The sequence below is a fragment of the Macadamia integrifolia genome, chromosome 12, assembly GCF_013358625.1.
Source record: "Macadamia integrifolia cultivar HAES 741 chromosome 12, SCU_Mint_v3, whole genome shotgun sequence".
NCBI classification, from domain to species: Eukaryota; Viridiplantae; Streptophyta; class Magnoliopsida; order Proteales; family Proteaceae; genus Macadamia; species Macadamia integrifolia.
In genome coordinates, this window is record NC_056568.1 from 22,327,204 (window position 1) to 22,334,472 (window position 7,269).

The window sequence follows — 7,269 nt, forward strand, 5'->3', positions numbered from 1 at the left end:
TAACAACCAAGAACAAGTAAATGTAGCAAATTCATGGAAGGAATTGTAAGAAATTGCAAGAAATGAAACCTAAGTTACCATATTCCTTAAACATGGAAATTTTACAATGAAATTGGTGAAATAAGGGAAGAATGCACTTACCGGTGATGATGTATGGAGGTGGAATCGAGAGAAAATAGCCAGGTGAGTGTTAGAAGGAAGTATTGCGGCAGACCAGTGAAGTTCTCAGCAATTGAATTTTGAAATGAAGTTTGGAATTCTCGGGTAGAATTTTTATATCTACAGTTAGGTGAATCGGCCAGTCGGTCATAGTCCCTAACCCACCGGTTGAGCAAATGTTGCCCATTAACCTCTGAAATTTTTATGGTTTAATATGTGGAGTTTAAGTTTTGTTTTAAGATCATAATTTGGAATTTTAAGGTGCATAAGTGAGATGTGTGCTAAGTATGGAAGAGAGGTACGGTTCCAGTTTGAGAACATAAATTAAAACAGGGAAGTGTGTGTGGGGATGATAATTTGAATGCAATTGAAGATAAATAAATGTGTGGGAATAGGAATGTGATTTTGATATAATTTACAGATTAAGGTTTTAAAGGATTGGACATACTTTCAGATTTGCATGTGTGAATTCGGGAATGAATTCTATAAATGAGATGAAAATTTAAAGTACATCAATACCAATGTGGAAAGAAAAAGGATGCTATAAGTCATTAGAAATTTTTTTAAGTTTATGGTGGTAGCATAAAAATTACATTGCCAAGAGATTGTTGGAATTACAATGGATCAACTTGCACTGAATTTTGAAAATGCATAATAAATAAATGAAGGGATATCTATGACAGCAGATAGAAATTAACTGCCTGATATGAGGATAGAAGTACACAGATGTGAGAATGTGATATGATCTCGATGATAAACTGATTCTGAATTTGTGGTGGAATACTAAACTGAGTTATGATATTTGAAGAAATTTTTAAGTTTTCCCGCTTAGATCCGGGAATACCTTGGTGGATGACATGGGATTAAGTATATTAACCATATGTAGCAATATATGGAACCTTAGAAAATTCTAGGAAGGATGCAAAAATGATACTGGGTCATGCAGTAAAGAAGTAAAGTGGGGAAAAGAGAACCTCATAGTGGCTTTCCCTAATTCTGAAGTGCTAAGGAAGGAACTGGTGAGAATCAATATAGCCGGAAGGGAGGTTAAAGTGCTTGATTAAAATTTTCTGGGGGTATATAGTCAGGTAGCTATGTTGGCAACAATGAGTGGCGTTAATAATGATACAAATTAGAGGTTAAGATTGGTATTGAAGCAATTGAGATGGTTCCTCGGTGACTAACAGTCTCCGAGGCAATAGGCTGCTAGGAATAGGCTGTTATCCTATGGACCACATGTACAGCAGTAGGAGGGAGAAATTGGCAGATTTATTAGTTAAATAGAAGGGGTAATATAGTCAAAAATATATGAAATCAGTCCCACACTTAATAGACTATTAAGCTCAGAGGTTGAGACTGCTGGAAGCCCAAAAATGAGGCAACCGTCAGGTTACCCTGCTGACAACTGGCCAGCCGGTTCGCGTAACAGAATGCTGGAAATTGGGTTTTTCACTTGTGGGCCCACTTCTCTGCAGCATTGCTCCTTACACTCCCACCAAGTGTACAGGTCTATTTGAAGATTTTAACCCACCATTTACCTCAGTGGGCAGTGGGGCCTACATGGAGTTATGAGATGTTAAATTATTAAATTAATTTAAATCAATTTATAGGGTCCAACCAAACGGACCCTAAGGTCTTATTTGGGCTGGCCTATAAATACTTTCTATCAGCCCTAATGCCTCATTTATGCAATACTAGTACTGCTAACAGAAAAGAAAAGAAAGGAAAAGAAAGAAGAGGAAGAAGAAGAAGAAGAAGAAGAAGAAGAAGAAGAAGAAGAAGAAGAAGAAGAAGAAGAAGAAGAAGAAGAAGGAGAGAAGGGAAGGAGAAGGGAAGAGGGCTTCTGCACCTAGGGCTGCTATTGAATAGTTCAGCCAACAGGTATGAAATTCTGCCATGTACAATTGCAGAATTTAAATTGGTTTATCTGAACACATAATTAGGGTTTAGGGATTTAGCCCAATTGGAGGCAGCCAGGGAATCCCAGTGAGATGTACAGCTGCTCAATAGAGGAAGCCCTAATCTTGTGGGCTGCTGGGAACCCAATTGGTAGAAAACCTATTAGGGTTTCTACCAATTTAGTAACAATAGGTATAATTGGGACTAAATTGGATAAAACTGAGGGCAGAATTGTTAAGCCTAGAACAGGGATTAATTCCATCACCGAATTTTATTAATTATGTTAATATTTCCTTGGAAATTCTGTTGGGACTAAATAAAGATTGAATTACTTGTGAGATTTGTATTCAAGAGGTATTCCATCCCAATTTGATGGCAAGAGCAAGGGACTTACCTCAATTCTGCAGATTTCCCTAAAATTTTCAATTAATTCTAATTAATCCCAAAATTTCTGCAGAATTGTGTATACCAGCCCTAGGTACAATCAATACGAACCCATAAATGGGTCAGTAGGAGACCTAGCATGAGTATTGGAATCCTTTATAATCGATTCGGGTTACAAAGAGAAGGAACCCCAATTTAATCAAAACAATGTTCAGCATAATGTTTAGAAGCGAATTCTGCAGAAACATGGGGGAACCGACAGGTGTCGACCAGCCAGCCGGTTGCTGCCCAGCCAACCTGCCAGTTGGGGTCTCAGACCTAGATGGCTGCTGGTCAGTTCTGGGTGCACCCTATACAAGAGTGGGGCCTACAGATATGTACTTAGAGAAACTTAGCCCTGTTAAGATGACTGTGGTAGGGATCCCAGAGCCCAAACCTGTCACTGAACTGGCTGAGGGAACTCTGCCATAGTCAAGGAATGTACATAGGGAGTGTAAGATCATGCCCTTTACAGTGAATAGTAAAGAGAGGAAGTAGACTGGGTTGGGAATCCAGCCAATCAGTTAAGGTCTGTGATAACCACAGGTTACCTCAGATGGCTGTCTGATGACCCAAGTATCATGTGGCTTGGTCCGGTTAGACAAATAGGAAACCCTGAGATTGTGTGGGTTAAATTAGAGGCCTACACGTGAATTAGAAGCTAAATTAGTTGGTAGGTCAGTGTCAGGAGAGAGATGTTGGTCTGGAATCAATGCCTCTGTCTGACAGTTGGTTTGGATTCCGGTAAGGGAATTCAACAGGAGTCTAGGAAATTGAGCTGTCTTTTGACAGTGAATAATGAAACTAACTTAAAAATATTAATTGTTTAATTAGGCACCTAAGATACTCGGCAAGGATACACGTGGACGGGAATTCAACGAAAAGGCATCAGATTCGAGTATCAAGGTGAGTGGGTGATTGTTTTATTTTACGGAGTGTTTTATACATATATGTTTCTACCTGCTCATATGGAATGTGATGATTACTGTGTTTTGGATTTATTTTATATAAATATATAGGGAGAGGGATAGGTATGCTAGCGGGTTACATTGGAATTAGGAATGCTAGCGGGATATTAGCCGTAGGATTTGTTCATCCTAATTATAACCATTGGATTGAGAGAAGAGGTCAAAACTTTCAATCCACCGCTGCTACACCTTATCTCTCTCCTAATTCTATCTTCACCCTCAATTTAGCGATTCAAGCCATGCCGAAACGCTGCTTCAGCCACACCGAAAAGCAGCGTTCATAGGGTTTCAGGGTTTCGGATGTCTTTAGCGTTCATAGGGTTTCGGATGTTTTGGGATCATCCGATGCTCCCCTTCCCTCTGCAATTGTTCTATGATGGTCTAACGATTCAAACCATGTCGGAAGTGGTAGGTTGTGCACTGTGCTACCATTGCAGCTATTTAACAGGCAGCCTTTGCTGAGGTCTTGAAGATTCGTTAAGACAACCTTCACTTTTTCCCTCTCTTCCGCAATTCACATGAACACGAGTTGATTACACACTAAACCACATTCGTACGGAAATCCAGACTTCCAGAGTCAAGGCCGGAAGATTAGGGTTAATTACGAATTTAAGAAGCTTTAAATTATAAGATACGGAATAGTGAGGTTTTTTTTTCCCCTGGGCTTTCTATTCGTTTCGGATTTCTCTGAATTACTTTAGATTTCACTTCCATGGCTGTTGGGCTCGAATCCGTTCCTGCTTTTGTGGGATATCGTTCGGCATTTCATTCATCTTATTCATCATTTTCTTCTTGTTCCGTTTTTGTGCTTCGGTGGTCAGAAAATGGCGGAATTAGGTTCCCTCATAGAGGTGGTCGGAGGTCGAATTTAGGAGGTTGCAGAGTTATGGTTGAACAAACAGTACAGGGAGCTTCGGCAGCTTATGCCAAAGCAATGGAGAGCCGTAAGGGGGCGAGGCTGAGGGAGATGCAGGAAGATGTAGGTGGAAAGAAAGAGGAGAGAGGGGGAGAGGGAACCGGAACCGGAGCCAGAGCTTGGAGGTAGATGGGGTAAGGGAGGTAGCACGAGAGACAAAGACGGAGACGAAGAAGGGGAAGGAAAGGAGTTGCAAGAGAGCGGCATAGATAGATACATACACATTATATTTAATCAATGGCATAGATCTGATCTATCTAATCTAACGGCCAATAGATGCTAGCATTCCTAATACCTATGTAACCCGCTAGCATTCCTGTCTTTTTCCCAAATATATACTGCACATGTGGCATGATTTTACCCTATGGTGTGATCGAGGTTTTGTGGATGTGTAGTATGATAGCTGTGTGGTGATAGTTGAAATATTGTCGGTCTGAGGCATAGTGTGGCCAAGGTTCTTTCTGGTATCGTGGGCTCAGAGGTCAGTTTTACAGTTATGACCACAAATGTATGATTGGATAATATGGATGCTATGGATGCATGTAGATGCATATGGTTAGGATGACATCCCAGTTCTATAACCCTTGCCAATAGGGGGTAAAGTATTGGCTAATTCCACTTGGTGATAGGTCGTAAAGGACTACTATGCCCAGATATGATGTACTGTATCTTGAGAGGGCACAGTATGGTATGATGTACTATACATATGACTGTCGAACAGCATGTGAGACCGATAATGGTGTGGGATACCAGGACCATGTCTGTCAAGGATTACTATTTAGGGGTTGGCTGGGAGACCAAGGCTCTGATCGGGAATGGCTGACTCCTGCTTGCAACTTACTTGTATCCCTGAGGCCCAAAGTACAGGGTAGAGGATACCACCTACGTTGCTTATAGCACTTATACCACATGGTAAAACTTAGTAACTAGAATGGATATGTATAAATAAAATGAATCATGTAACTGTGCATCTATGGATGTTAATGTGAGTATGCGTTGCATCATGATATTGTGAGTGCTTGCATGCTCACCCCTCACTGGGCTTGTGAAGCTCACTTGTAACACCCTAATCTGATATTTATATCCCTACTTGTGGACAGGCAAGAAGAAAGAGCAAAGGAAGCCAATGTTGGCATGTTTGGTAGCTGTGGAGTGCCAAGAAGGCAGAAGTGACCCCATATGCTCCTGTTCAGCCTGCAAATATCACTGGGGAACTCATCAGGAAGTGTGGACAAAGAGGTAAATCTAATTATAAGACTAAGTATAGGAGATAGAAAAAAAAAAAGGGGTCCAACACGAGGACTTCCCAGGGGGTCACCCATCCTAAGTACTACTCTCACCCAAGCACGCTTAACTGCGGAGTTCTAATGGGATCCGATGCATTAGTGCTGGTATGATCGCACCCAAACTGGCAGGTCCAAAACCGGCCAGCCGGTTTTGCCTAGCAGAATGTATTTTTCAGGTTTTTACACTGTGGGGCCCACACCCCTACTGTGCAAATCCCCATTCCACCCCTATGTAAATAACTATAAATACGGTACGAAATGTATATTTTAAATTTAGTAATTAAGTGGGGGAAATAATTTATAAATTTAATTAGATATTAGTTAGTTAAGTATTAATATAGATTATATATATATATATATATCGAAATAACTTAAAAGGGCAGCCAAATAGACCTTAGTTATATTAACTTAAGAGGGCCAGCCAAACAGACCCTCTGTTTGGGCTGCCTTATATATAAGGGATTAAGGGCTGGGAAGCAACCCTTATTTTCGTTGGCTGCTATAACAGTAAGGAGCAGAAGAAGAAGAAAGGAGAAAGAAAGAAGGGAAGAAGAGGAGATAGAGAGAGAATTACTGCTTTTGAGACAGCAGCTGGACAATTCTATGGTCAGGTAAGACTTCTGCCCAGCATAACAATGAACTTTATGAATTTTAATAGGGTTAGTAGTTCCAGATGAATTAGGGATTGTAATCAAGTCTATAAGAACTGAATTACTACTACCTTGTATAAGAAACCCTAATTTCAGTAAGGGTTCAGAGATTTTAGTTGAATAAAACCCATCCTTGTGAACCCTGGAACATAGGATTTTCACTACCCTAGTGAAATTCTATGCAACCAGAGTTGGAATAGGACTAATCAAGTAGGAAATTCTACTAGAATCTATGAGCAAAATGTTATTCAATTTCAGAATCTGGAATTTATAAGGATTGCTTTGAAATTCTTCTTGAAATTCATCGCCAAGGTTGACTGGGGTTAGAATATAGATTCCATTATTGTAGCACTATTAAGTTGACCCTAGTTAGGTGATTAGTTTAGAGTTAAATGGGTAATTTTACAAGGATTTGATAGTTAGGGTTAGGGTTTTTGCCAGTTAAGGGTTTCCAGGTGTTGCTGCCGAAAATCTGTATGAGCTGATCCTGCACAAGCACAGACGGCAGAGGCCCGAAGCTTTGTCTGGGGTTAGTCCTCCGACGCTCAAGTTAGAGATCGGCCACACAGTTTTTTTTTACAGGAGTAATGTGTGTGGGTATTGATGCTTGCCTTCTTCCTTCCTCTCGGGCCCTCTTATATAGCTCTTAGGGTTTAGGTTTTCCCTTTCCTTGGAGGAGTCCTCCTCGGGTCCACCTCTTTTCCTTTTGGAGTTCTACTCGAATACGTCCTATCCCCTTTGCGGGGAATATTCTCTTCACGCGGTTGACGTGGTAGAGTCCTTGCAGCCTAGTGGGTGACACGTGTCCAGGTGGACAACGCGTGTCCTTACCCTACTGGGCAATCAATTCGGCCGTATCAGGAACCCCCTTACTCCCGCCAGGAGACTCTTCCTGTGGGAGTAATCAAATTTTTCGTCATCTTTTCTCTCTTTTTTTTTTTTTTTGCGTCCCTTCGACCTTATTCCTT

The 7,269-nt window shown here is 40.8% G+C and overlaps 1 long non-coding RNA gene and 1 other non-coding gene across 2 annotated transcripts; one reads left to right on the forward strand and one right to left on the reverse strand.

Moving 5' to 3' along the window:
- Nucleotides 1-974: 974 nt before the first annotated feature.
- LOC122057013 lies at nucleotides 975-5,597 on the forward strand. Its single transcript, XR_006133431.1, has 3 exons — nucleotides 975-2,040; nucleotides 3,316-3,387; nucleotides 5,466-5,597. It is a non-coding gene; the product is annotated as an uncharacterized LOC122057013 (long non-coding RNA).
- Nucleotides 5,598-5,650: 53 nt separating this feature from the next.
- LOC122058486 lies at nucleotides 5,651-5,770 on the reverse strand. The gene has a single exon (XR_006133785.1). It is a non-coding gene; the product is annotated as a 5S ribosomal RNA (ribosomal RNA).
- Nucleotides 5,771-7,269: the final 1,499 nt, after the last annotated feature.